This window comes from Sminthopsis crassicaudata, chromosome 3 (assembly GCF_048593235.1).
Source record: "Sminthopsis crassicaudata isolate SCR6 chromosome 3, ASM4859323v1, whole genome shotgun sequence".
Classification (NCBI taxonomy): Eukaryota; Metazoa; Chordata; class Mammalia; order Dasyuromorphia; family Dasyuridae; genus Sminthopsis; species Sminthopsis crassicaudata.
Window position 1 is genome coordinate 166,195,609 of NC_133619.1, and position 14,517 is coordinate 166,210,125.

At 34.2% G+C, this 14,517-nt stretch overlaps 1 protein-coding gene across 1 annotated transcript in view; it reads left to right on the forward strand.

Moving 5' to 3' along the window:
• Positions 1-294: 294 nt before the first annotated feature.
• MYO16 (myosin XVI) overlaps positions 295-14,517 on the forward strand; it is an 899,069-nt gene continuing 884,846 nt past the window's right edge. The window contains exon 1 of the mRNA XM_074299517.1: positions 295-1,006. The gene's annotated coding sequence lies outside the window, so the exon portion shown is untranslated. The remainder of the gene's footprint in view (positions 1,007-14,517) is intronic.

Below are 14,517 nucleotides of genomic sequence, written 5' to 3' on the forward strand. Positions count from 1 at the left end.
TATGCATTTTGATGTACATTAGGAGAGTGTCTCTGAAAAATTTAGAAAGCCTTAAAGGGAAAGAATAAGAAAGTGAAGGAAGTATTTATGGCTGTGTATCTTTAAAATGATTTTTCATCTTCTCATTCGGTGACAATTGCAATATACCCAGTGTTTCCCCTTTGTTCTATTCCATCAGTCAGTGGGGAATCAACCAGCTCTTTGTCATGCTGATTAGCAATCAGACTGTTGCAGTGTGTATTCCCTCCCACCGCCCCCCCCTTCTTTTTTCCTTCTAACAGTTCAAGGAAGGGAAAGTTTGAAGAAGGGGCCACATTCTTAGGTTTGCTGCAAAGGGTGAGGCAGTTGTAACTGAAAGGCAGAATTGTGTGAGGAAGAATAAGAGAGAGGGGAGCAGAATTCGAGAAAGTGTGAGAAAAGAAGGAAAGAGAATCAAGGACAGAATTAAAAAGAGTGCTTTTGTAATGAAAGAGTGAAATAAAGGAAAAGGAAGGAAGGATGGATATAAACTGTTAAGTGAAAACAAGGGAGGCTTTAAAACGTCAGGAAGACATTCATGACAAGGGGAGAAACCTGCGCTCAGTGACTATTAGGAGAAAACGTGTGTGTGTGTGTGTGTGTGTGTGTGTGTGTGTGTGTGTGTGTGTGTGTGTGTGTGTGTGAAAGAAAAAGAAGTGAAGCTTTCAGTGCCCACCCACACCTCCTTGTGGGTGTAAAGTGTCTGTGTTGTCGCTACTGCTGCTTGTCTGAGAAAGGAGAAAGCAGCTGTTAGATTTGACTAAGCAGCTGTAATTAGAGTCTCTCTTGCGAAGCTGTCTCTCCTCTTCTCCCATCCCCCGCGCACTACTTGGCAGAATCCCCAAACCAAGGGGGAGGGCTTCAGGGCAGGATCCCTTTGCCTCCAAGTGCCGGATCAGCATGAACTGAGGAATAAACTGATTGGAGCTGGGAAGGCTGCATGCTTCGGGAGGACGCGGGAGCTTCCGAGGATCCCATCCCTATCCAGGTACTGCCTACTGGCGGCGTCCGTACAGGGTTGGGTGGGCTACTAGTCCCCAGCCAGGCTGTCAGGGTTGAGGATTAACTTCCAGAAGCTCCTTTGCCTGAGAGGGTCGAGGATTAAGAGGGTAAAGGATGCTCCTTTCTATTTCGGACTGGCAGAGAAATGGGTTTAGGAGCTTGTCACTAGGAATCCCTATTACGCTCAGGGCGGAGAGTGGTAGCTTGCGCTGGACTTGCTTCCAAAGGCACCGGGGGGATGGGGGTGTGGGGCGGGTCTGGTTTGGGTTTCTTTAGGGACTCAATTAAGACACCTCTCCCTGAACTTCAGGGACAAGAGAGATATATTTTGCATTGGAGTTGGAATAGAGTGAGAAGGAAGAGTAAGAGAAACAAGCTGCTTGTAGAGAGGGGGAAGCCTCTCGTTGCTAAGGTTACTACTTAGATGCTAGTGAGAAGCTGAAGGGTCACCTGCCTAGGCAGCCACTATTGCCATGCTTCTGCTTTATCCGCTTCTTCTTGAGGTTAAAGAACACGGGTTTATTTAAAGAACAAAGCTAGAGAAGTGAGATTTTTTTTCTTTTTTATTTCACGATAGGACCAAGCACTGTTTCCCTTTCATATATCTTCTTTCACTCCCCAACTCCAACCTTCAATAAGCACTCCCTTTAAAAATGCCAGTTTCATTGTTTAAAAGACCGAAGAAGCGTTGCTTCTAAATGCTGGAGTAAAGTAAAGCTCTAGGGATTTGAGGGGTGAAAAACAATACGTTTATTCCCAACGTTCCCTGGATGTGTAACTAATCAAATAGGTCTACCGAGGCCCTGCTGTGCTTAATTGATACTACTTATACCTCTCGGTGATAACCGAGAGAATTTTGATCAGTTTCTGCTTGATTGTCCCCAGGTTCCCCAGGAAAGTGGTAAGCACTCCATTCATTTGCCTCTGCAGTTAAAAAGCAGGATGAATTGACCATATGTGTGTATATGTGTGTGTGTGTGTGTGTGTGTGTGTGTGTGTGTGTGTATTTTTCCACCTGGCAAGAACATATGACCAGGAGGAATATTGCCTCTTAGGGAGAAAGGTTGATGAAAACTTGGCTTCTCTGGTTCTATTTGACTGCAGGAGTGTGCCTGAATGGGAAGGCGAAAAGGTTGAGAGATTCTATTTATTTCTCCAAGCTTTAGTTTTTCCCCAGGGTCTTTGTGGTTTGTTTTTACTGAAGTTCAAGCCCTAGCTGGGAGTTGGAAGTTGGGAGTTGGGGGCTGGGGGTGGAATAAACAAACGAGATTCCTAAGTCAAAGGAAATCAAATATCAGTGCTGCTGCTCATGGAATGGCAGCAGTAAGGCATAGAGTCTTAATCTCTCTCTCTCTACCCTCCGGCCCCCCCCCCCAATTAGGCAGTCTAATGAAAATTATGGACCTTTTCCCAAATAATATTTTTCAATGTATAAAATACATAGGTTTACAAAGAAAATTAATGATTGAAATTCAGGTATTGAAATATTAGACGTTCCACATCTACACCCCGCTCTGAAATCTTAATACTTTCCCCCTCAAGGTTAAAGACCAAGTTTAGATATATTTGAAGATCTTCATATTTCCAAAGATATAATCATAACAATAAAGCAGAATTTTCTTCAAGTTTTTTTTTTCTTTCAAGTTTTATGATATCTTGAAGTTGCTTGTATTTGCATCAAATGGACAAATTAGAAAGTAGTTTTGTAAAATAGTTGCACACACATGATATATACTGAAAACAACTGGACATGATTACTTACTTTATAGGAACACATTCTATACAGTGAAAAATTATGGTTTATTTAACAGGCATTGATGTGGATTGTCTTTGGAATCTGTAAGTGCCACAGTGATTTGTAGCTGATATTTACATGCACAGGGCATTATGTTAACCTATCTTTTAAAAATATTTTGGAGAATATGATGTTTCTTTAAAAAGATAACATTAATACTCTATTCAGTTCTGTTATAGTTTTCTTGAAGTTATAGGGAGTATATTTTAAACCTGCATTCTATTGGTTAAATGAAAATATGACAGTAATCAGAGTTGAAAATAATAAAAAAATACCTAAGTAATCTTAAATCGACAATTTATATTTTCCTTGAACTGTTTCTTTGGCCTGCAGATTCAAGAAAGGATTTAATAGATTCTGGACTAAATCATTTATAAGTTTTATGACTCAATCAGTATCTCACACTTTGGCACTATTTTCATGAGCAAATGTACAAAGGCATATGATATTCTTTTCTTAAAAGTCTTACTTATTCACTTAAAAACAAATAATACTTATAGTTTTCAATAATGCACCTCAGCAAACCCTCAGTAGAATTCTTCTTTGTTACAAATAGATTAAAATTAAGCAATATAATCAATGTATTTCCTCTTTCTGAAAGTGTATTCTTCCTTCCACACTCATTGCCCATCATCTCTTTACCCTTAGGTAAGAGGACTATTTGATCATCTAGACCTCTGAAGTCAAGGTTAATCATTGGATTGCTCTGAGTTCTGAAGACAACAATGTTTCCTTAAATAAAATAATTTTGAATGAGGATATTTTTGAATACAAACTAGAAGCTATTAGAAAAAGAATAATCTCATGATGAGATCAGTGAATGAAATGTTTGATTTAGAACTTTAATTTCTCTAGTGAATTATTATTTACAATTTCTATTTTGAGGAGTTTCATTGGTTTGGAAAATGAACAGTGTGGAAACTCCCTCTATAGATGCAAGTTGGAAAGGCATTTGTAACCTGTAGTCTGATAATTGTTCCTTTGACTCTCTGAGAGTTATCATGTTGCTAGAATTTTTCAGAGGCAGATGTGCCAACTAATTGACTTGTTTCCAAGTCTTCCAAACTCCAAGACTTTTCTGCTTCATGGCAGCAATGTAAAATAATGTGAAAATACAAGGGTAGTATACTGGAAGGAGCATAGAATGTGGAGACTAAAGATCTGAGCTCAAATGCCAGTTTTACTACTTAATATTTATATCTTGCATAAGTTTCTTTCTCATCTCTGAGCCCCAGTTTCTTCATCCATAAAATGGAGAAAATACTTTAATACACAGAGTTGTAATGGATTACATATAATATGCATGTAAAATATTTGTCAGACTTAAAGTAATACATAAAAGTCAATTGCTATTATTTTCATTATTAAATTTTTAAAAGGATGATTGGACTCATATACCTGAATCTTAATGTGTATGAACACACATATACATATATGTACATATAAGCATATGTATGAGTGTGTATAGTTACTCCATGGACTCATAGGGTTGGTTCTACATTTCTCTTCTACATTTCTTCTTTATATCTTCTGAAATATTAAAAATGTTATTTGTGCACAATTTTCCTTTTTATCTTTTTTATGATAGTAGTTTGCTAGATTATTAAAGGGCTAATTAATTCTTCTTGGCCATTTGATTTTATCAGCCAGCCAACCAATAACTATTTAATTAGCCCCAATGATATTCATGCTACATTATGCTTAGGTACAGACTATTCTAAGAGATATGCAAATTGCCGTAAGAAATTCTCCCTTGTTCTTCCTACCTTTTGGAATTTCTCCTTTCCTGAATTTCTCAACATACCCTTGTCATTATGTAGAATGTCCCTTTTGCTCTAGTACCATGCCAACCTCCAACTCCTTTTTCCTGTTTTTTTTTTCCATCTCATCTGAGATTTGTCTGCAGTTTTGCCATTCTTAGTGCCAAGGAGAAAGAGAACTAAGAAGGGGTGGGTGGAAGGGGAATTCCTGTGTTTGCTTCTTTTTCTCTAGTGCTAGTTTTCTTGGGAACTCTTACTCCATTACTTTACACTCTCCTCTTCTGTCCATGCCCTAATCAGGATGCCATTCTAAAACCTGCTTTCAACTTTCTGGTACTGTGATAAAAGACATGAGGTAATTGTCATATTTTTCCTTTCAAATTAAATTACTTAAGTCCTTTGTGTGCCCCCAAACTATCATATCTATCTTTGTCTTTCTCTCTCTGGTGATTTAAGTGAAATATAGACGTAAGTATAAGAAACAGGTTTTTAAATCAATTTCTGTTGTTACTAGCAGTAAGACTCCTTAGGAAACCTCAAAAGTTCTGTGTACTTGTTTTTTTGCCTTTTCCCACAAAGATATCCCACTGGCTTTAAGCCTTATACTTTTCAACTCCACTTATGATATTCTTCTTAGGTCCCTGGATTTCTTATTTCATAAGTGGACTTAAATTTTTAAACTTGGAAAGACTGACTGATTATCCCTTGAGATCTCATTTTGCACCACACCTTTTCCCCTTGGGTTTGTTTATCCCCATTGGGTCTATTAATCACTCTCTGGTTTCAGACACATGTGATTCCTCTTCCCTCAAGAGGCCAGAGACATAATAGAACAGATGTTGGCAGCAGAAAGAGAAATAGGCAAGTTAGTCCTTGGAACTCAAGAAGAAAATAAAGGTCCTGACTGGAAAAATCAGTTTGAGATGAAGAAATGAAAAATGCACCAGGCTGTGGGTGTTGTATTTATGTAAGTTTACACTAATGAAAGACCATGTGCTTCCTTTGACCCCACCAGCTTTTGATTCATTTACCCTTTGGAGACCTCTCCCAAAGGCTTAGGCTTTCCCACTCCTTATTTATCCCCATCCTTTAAAGTTCAAGTCTGGAGGGGTTACAATTAGTGATTTGAAACTTTCCAATAGGTGGTTATGGAGAACAATCATCAATCCTTTGCCCCTAGTTTAAATTCATTGCATTCATTGTCTTTAAGAAGTTTTCATCCAGAATATATTTGAAGATCTTCTGCAAGGGAGACTTTGCTACCTCATGAGATAGTTTATTCTAGTCTTGGATATCACTATTTTAAAATAAATGCCTGTTTGAATGAGTTAAATTTTGCCTCACTCCAATTTCTCTACCTATCAGTCTTCTGAAGCCAAGTAGAATGTCTATTCCTTCTTTCATGTTAATAACTTAAAGTTATGTAATATTCTGAAATTTACAAAAATTTTTTAACCACAAATAGTTGTACTAGTCAATGCCATTATATATAATTGGCTTTTTTGTGGATTAAAGATATAAGGTTAAAAGAGATTAAGTATTTTGTCCATGATCAAATAGTTAGAAAGTTATCAAGAGGAAGGCATGGGCTCATGTATGTTAGAATTGGCAAGGACAAATTTTAAAGATAATAGAGTTACATATTATTGTTTAAAATTCTATATGGGAAGTTGCTCTAAAGCTATGAAGAAGCTCTCAAGAATTTAGTTGAGGTAAGCACAAATTATTTCAGTGAGAAATAAAAGAGGGTGTTAGGCAAAGAAACTGATGTGGATACACAGGTAACTCTGACTTATTGCTGTTTTTTTTTTTTTTTTTTTTTTTTTTTTACTTAAAAAAGTTAAAATAAAGAACAGACACCTAAGGATACATGCAAATAATTGCTATAAAGAAAAGAAAGAAAATTTTCAAAAATGCTAAATTTCAGAACAAACTTTGCTTAATGATGAATGTCAAGTATAAAAAAGGACACTTTCTTCTCTAGTGAGAGAAAGAAGAACATCAAAGAAAGAATGCTTCTTGAAATGAACAGGATAGTAATAAGAGTGATGATATAACAATATCAGTCATGGGACACTACAGTTTCCAAAGAATTGAAGTTGAGGAATACCCAAAGTTTAATAGTTAGGCACATGGTGGACAGGATTAGGCCATTATAACACTAAAAATGAGGTATACAGAAGTGGTGAAAGGAATGCATGAACAAAGAAAGAAATGAGTGAACTAAAAAGGTGGTGGATCAGTTATAAGACGTGGTAAAGTATGAAATGCCTGTTTGCTCCATTGGTATAATAATATCAAGAGATTGTCATGTTGAATGAACATAGAAAAGGGGTGGTTAATCTTATCAATAAAAGGAATTTCAATATTGATAAGATCATTGATCTTACTGGCTATTGCTTTGGAGTATACCACATCAAAATACTAATTTTTACTTATGTGGCATGTTCTGGACTACACAAACACAATACATGCACATGGGCACACACAAATATATGTGTATATATACATATTTAGTCCATATTCTCATTATTAATATCTTGCAAGTTATAAATTGGCAGATACTCTAAGTTTCTTACTAAGATTGTGGAAGATATGTTGTTCAAAATCTAATAAATTAGGAATTCCTTATAGATGTTAAAGTCCTTCAGATATTTGTTTTAAGGATTAATTTCAGGGTTAATTAGTGCTGAGTGCATTAAATCTCAGAATATTACAAGTGCTCCTTAGTAAGTGTGATGATTATAACTGATGATTATAAAAGAGATTAACTTAACTGTATGGCAAGAACTAAATGACTGGATGAGTAAGTGGGGTCCCTAGATAGGATTTATGCAAGAAAAAAATCTACTATAAAGCAGAGGATTCCCAATGACCCTCAGGTTAGAATTATCCAAGCAAAGGTTAGGTAATTGCTTGTAAAGGATTTGTTGGGTTTTGTCATTATTGTTGCTTATTATTTTTTTTTTTTGTTTTGTTTTGTGGAGGGGGGGATTCTTCTTGAGGTTTGAGTGTATTAGATAACCCTTAACATCCTTTCCGATTATGAGATTCTGTGATTCTGTGGTTCTGTCATATATTCCTGATAATCACTCATTTTATTATTATTGTTGATCATTCATTTAAAAAATGGAAACATTCTAAATGACTCATTAAAATACTTTAAAATATTTAAATATTTCCATTTAGTTCAATCTTTTAGATACACACAGTTGTATTAGAAAAATCATTCTAGGAGGTATTAAATCTTCTGCTTAAGCAAGGGAAAAGAAGGAAATTGGAAAAGGGGGGGAAAGGATCCTTCAAGAGAAACTTAAGAGAGTACCCCTTTTTGAGAGTATATGCAAGAAAGAACTTCAAGAAGATGAAATTTCCCAGGTTAGTCCCAACTCTGATCTTCAGTTTAGACTCTATTCTAAATGACTATAAACATAAATTTTACTTGTATCCACTTTCTCATATTAGAGATATGTGCCTTGTTCTTAATTTAAATATTGTACTGCCACACAAGTGTCTGGTACACTTGTTACTTAATAAATTATAAGGTCTCTGCTTTATCTCTTTTGTAGCTTTTGTAGAAAAAATATCAACTATTTAAGGACAAAGCTACAGCATAGAGGGTATACCTGCAGTACCCATTGGTATATCTTGGTTTGTAAAGTATGGAATGACTTTGTATCATTTGCCTGTACCTGTTCTCTTTTAAACTCTTTGTGATCCTAGGTATCTTTTCTTGGATTGTAACATTATACCATGTAAAGGTCATAATTTTTTGTTCTAAAAGGAGCCTTAATGTTCATCTACCCCAAGCCTCATTTGTCTGTCCCTCCCCTGCCCTGATTTTACATATAAGACAATTTAGACTTCATAATAATGAAATCTAAATTGATCTAGGTCTTAACAGCAGTGTTAAATTTCTCCAGAATTTTCTGGAATGCACAGCAAGGAGATGAGACATCCTCATTACAGAAAAGTATGGATATTGCAGTAACTGGGCAATTGATGAGTACAAAATGAAGCACTTCAAGGAAAGAATTATATGTAATTAGCACAGCTAGGAACTATGAAGGGTGAGAGAGTTTGCAGGAAAAGTTCAAAGGATAAAATGAGGTATCAACCAGTAGTGGAAGCCAGGGTTCCTAGAAAATCTCAGTTCTTTACTGAGAAGAGTAAAGTTCTCTTTAAGAGCCAAGACCTATTCAAGTATAAATGCCTACTAGAGAAAGAGTTTCAATTTTTGTGCTTTCTCTTGTGTAAAATCAAGTGTTTGGGAAGCTGCTCCATTCTAAGGTATTCTGCAGAAAAAGGGAATCAAATGGTATTCATTTGTAAAGGTGGCTAAGATTGCTTCTGTTTACTGAACAATAATGTCCTCTGAAAATATTTAATTATTTAAATGCATTCCTGCCTAGTTACAATGGTGAACATTAAATATATATCTAAATCCAAAGTAACTTCAGACCTTCAGACTGGCAAAGCATAATTCAGACTCTCATGATTTAAAGTTGAGTCCTTGAGATCAAAGATATGAAGTCCATAGCATACAATTAATTTTTGTTTTTCTTTAAAAGCTACCTTTTTATTTAGAACAAAGTTATTCTCTATCCTTTATACATGTTAAATAAGATATTGAAGAAATCTGAAAAATATCACTCAAAAATGCAAAGTTCTACAGCTACAGCATCTCTATTTTTTTCTAAACTCAATTTTTTTTTTTACTATTCTATTCAAGGATGATCAATAATATCAAACAGAATCATGAAAAGTACAAGCCAAATATTTTATTTTTCTTTTCTCTTTGCAAACTCACATATTGTATAGCTTATGTGCTCTATATAAACTTTGGGGTTCCTTAAACCAATTTCCACTTGTAATGATAAATTGTTTCCCCAGAATATAGCAAGCTTTAGCTTTTCATCTTGATTCTTGAAGGTATATTAAAAGGTTGGAGTGTCTTTCTCATACTTTTGGCCAGTCTGGCCATCATTCTAGTATTTTCTCCTCAATATTAATCAGTTCTAACATTTTCATTATAACTATAGCCAATGAATAGCTCCTTTACATAATCGATAGCATTGGTCAGTGCTCTAGCATTATTTAATCAATCAGTGCAAATTAGCCTTCACAAAAATGTGTATTTATTGAGAAGATACAGTAGGAAAAGAAGCTATAAATGGTTTTACCTACTATACTTGAGCAACTCTTCTCTTAGCACCACAGTCCTCAGATCCTTGATAAAATAGGCTCAGATTTAAAGCAATTCATATTAGCATTTGCCTCACCAAATTCACTTCCAAATGTGACATAGCCAATACATAAATTGCTAAGGTAATCTTTGATCAACTGCTATGTTGAGTCATATAGGTTTCTCCTCTCTGGGATTGGCTGACAGAAAAGTTTGGTATTAATTCTTACCCTTGGACCTCTGATAGTTTACTCTTCGAGTAGATGGCTGGTATTTCATCATTCAGGTGCCAGAAAACTCTGTTAGAACCTTTGACCCTTCAAAATGCATACTATTCTTTTGTCAAAGAGTGAAAAAATCAATATAATAGAAATAAAATGAACAGTAGAACTGAGGATCCAGATGAGGAGATAAAGGTATGATGCCTGTTTTCCCACCCAGAAGCTTACACCATAGCTTTCCTAGATCCCCCTCAGGAAAGAAACCAATTTGGCATTCTTTTGTCTCAGCATCAACCCAAAGGTCCTTTCTTAACCATGAAATAAATTGACAGTTGCAGAATGTTTGAGTATGTGTTGATGTAGAGAGCCAGACCTTTTCATTTCATATCATCATTCTCTTCTAAAAAGCAGGCTCAACCAAGTCCCTTATTTACATTTGCTCTCAGGAATAAGACCTCATTGGCCATTCTCCTATTATATTTACATTTGCTTAAAGTTTTGATGAACTAATACTTTTAAAAGTATATTTTAGAATTAAAAGAAATCAGAGCTCTTTTTTTCTTCTGAGAAAAAAAAAGTTAAGCTAAAGGCTTAATTTCCTTTGACAGATTATACCAAAACTGAAGAAAACAAAAAACTTGAAATGAGAAGACCTGGATTTGAGTCCTGATTCTGCTATTTACCAGATTTGGGGCAAATCACTTGTCTCTCAGAACCTCAATTTCTCTCTCTTTTCAATGGGGATTTCATAAATGTATATGTGTGTGTATATATGCTATAAATATGTATGTGTATATGTATGTATGCATATGTACACACACACACACACACACACATATATATATATATATATGTATGTATAATACATCACCTATGTATAATATATCACCTTAGAAGATGATTGTGGGCACCTAAGGAGAGAATAAGTTCACAAAATGTTTTGCAACAATAAACCTGTCTAAATTTAAAATATGGACAGAGGGTATGATATTGTCATAAGAAAATTGAAAATGACATTTTCACAGTTCAGCCTTAATGGATGTAATGAAAACCTGAATAGTAAAATTATTACAATCAAAATTAATACAACCAGTAAGCAAATCATACTGTGTAAAGCTATTAGTATATTGTAGAGTTTTAATGTAGCTATTTCCCAGGCAAATTCTACATAAATCACATAGTACAATATATGGATACATTATTTTATCTAAATATTACTAGGAATAACATTTTTAAGTTAGTACAGTCCTAGCGAGATTCACTTGCTTATTCTCCAAAGGAAAATGATGAAGCAGGTTAATTTATTTCATAGACTACATCTCTCCTAAGGAGAAGCTTGATTGCTTCCTGGTTTTTATGAGCATATACGCTTTGGTCATTTAGAATTATAAAAGTTCATATTTGGAAAGTATTTTCAAGGTCATCTTAGCCTGAAATTTTATTATAGCAACTATTAGACCTACTGGCAAGAATACTCCTGTAGTATCCATTCTTGTAAGCCTAAAAATTAGCATCTGTCAGCTACAAATTAGATCTTTACATTATGTTCATTGGAGGTGTGTATAGTAATATCATTTTGAAGCAATAATTTAATTTTGAGTACTTAATCATGTAGCGTTTCTTGCTCCCATTTAGGATGCACATAAATAAAAATGATATAAGAACTGTCAAGATTCTGAGTAATGTTTATTATTCAAAACATATTCAATTCTGTTTATAATATATAAGATGTCATTCTATGCTATACATAACTCTATTTGAATTTATATTATTTTAAATGTTATATACATTTGTATGGATGGATATAAAATTTTCTTCTTAATTGACATATATTCTAAATTCTTTTAGGTACCTAGTTGCTTTTTTTTCCCTTTCATGAAATAATACATTTACATTTGGAAGGGATTCTAGAGGACATTAAGCTTAACCTCCTCATTTTATATATAAGAAAACAGGCAAAGAGAATAGAAAAGACAATACATGACTTGCCCAGAGTCTCAGAACTAGTAAATGTTTGGCATACATTTTCTAGGAATGCATAAGTGTAAAATAGATAAATAAACCAGGATCTGTAACTACACAAGTAATATCAGATGAAGCATTTGCCTATGTAAAGAGTGGGCTTTTCATTTATCTTATTTATTTAGAGATCAACTCTAGCTGATATCACTAATAGATGGAAATATTTTAAGAAAGAAATAAAACATTTTGACTTCTGACCAAATTTTAAAACTTACTACCTATGTGACTTTGAATGAGTCATTTAACATCTCTGAACCTCAATTTCCTCAACTATTAAAAGAGAGTGTTGAACTTAATGGCCACTGAACATTCTTCCATATCTAATCTGTGACCCTAGATGGGTATAATGATGGGATTATTCCTAGATGGGATTACTTTTAATAATTTAGAATCAGTCATTGAATTGATAGGACAGCTAAGTGGATAGGGCACATAGCCTCAAGTCCAAAAGACATCAGGAATTCAAATCCAGTCTGAGACTCTAACCAGCTATGTGACCCTGGGAAAGTCATTAAACCCTGTTGTTCCTCAGTAAGTTCAAATGGGGTCAGGAAAAGCCCAACATAACAGGAGCATCAAATTGATGAATGCATAGAGACAAGCCCTACTCCTTTGCAACTAAGATTGCCAATACATAATCTCTTCTTCAGTCTGATTCATAGAGAAACAGTTTAATTTTTTAGATAAAAATTTCATAGGTCAAAACACTGAGCATATGGTATTTGCATATATTTAACAAACAAATTTGGGATCTTAAGGAATTCCTCTAAGAATAATAAAGCACTATCCAATACACTAGTTCTCTTTCTAATTTAGATTCTTAGCTTAAGCAGCTCTATAACATGTGCTTTAGGAGTCCCCAGATGGAAATCATTCTATCAGATACCAATTCTTCTTTTTAAAAAAAAATCTATTAATATGTCTCTTATCTTTTATTATTTGGCACAGCGAGTCATTAACTTTACATTTATTTCAGTCCTTTAAAATTATATTACAAATTAAGTTTTCTTTTGTAGAAGATACTTAGAATTAAGGAGTTTGGTTTATTAGAATAAAAAACTGCATGAAATAGAAAAGTAATAAAATATTTCTTACATAGTTTTCTAGTTCAATAATTTTATTTTGCATTGTGTGAAGAGAGCTAACACTTTCCCAAGCTGAACTTTGATATGTTAGCTACTAATGTAGGGATTTGAATGAAGCAAAGGGTTAATTAATGCACTCAGATGGGAGAGATGGTTGATATTGTGCTAATATTGATTGCTGAATGTAGCATCGAGAAGGACACATAGGTGCACAATGATTGGAGTATACATTCTAAAGTCAGGAAGATCTGAGTTCAAATCCAGACTCAAACACTTAATTAGCTTTGAGACCTTGAGTATGTCACTTAATCCTGTTTGCCTCAGTTTCTTTTATGTGTAAAATGAATTGGAGAAGGAAATAGCAAGCTATTTCAGTATTTTTGTCAAGAAAACTCTAAATGAGGTAATGAAGAATTGAATGCAACTGAAACAACTGAACAACAAAGACAATATGATATATATATATATACATATATATGTAAATATATATATATATATACATATTCATATGTACACACATACACATCTCTATATACATGCATACCTACATAGACAAGAAATAGTATTAATAAGGGGATCCAAACACAAGAATATCTATTAGAAGTTTCATTCAGCTAAAAGCTAACCATCTGAATTCTTGACTTTGTTGCTGATAATTTCATATTTTGAAAGGTACATGAAGGAAGGAGGGGACTTGTGATTCTGAACTTTATTCAGTTAAAAGAGGAAGCAATTGACAGGTCTTTAATATTAGTCATCTGTTAGATCATGCTTTAGAGGAAATAACACTGGGTTTGAAATTAGAAAACATGGGTTTGTGTATTGATTCTGCTATTTGCTGCCTGTAAACTTTGGGGATTTACTCTCTTTGGACTTCAGTAGGATGAAAGTTAACATCTAAAGTCACCTTTATTTTTAAAATCATGAACCCTATGAACTTTAAATGGCATCAATATGTAAACTATAGGGTTTCAAGGGATATAAAATAATAATAATAATAATATATTTTATAACTGCCTTATTGTACCTATGACATGCTTATTATAATAACAGTATAAGCAAGTAACTACTTATTATTTAAGCATGTAAGGGGAAGTGTATATTCTAGGTATGGAAAACAGTTGGCACATATAAGTGGAGATGTTGTGCATCAAATTGGGAGATAGTAGATTTTTAGCTTGAGTATTCATAAAAATGCATTTTTGAAATATTACTATAATGATAAACTGGAGCCCAATTGTTATAAAATTTAAATGCCAGGCTGAGGAATTTGTATTTTTATGCTTTGGGCACTTATGAAAGATATGAGCAAGAGAGTAGGTGTGGCTAAACTTGTGCTCTAGCAACATTATTTTGAGGTGATGTGGAGGATGGATATAAAAAGGGAGCTACTAGACACAGGAAAGTCAATTAGAAGAATGTTTTATTT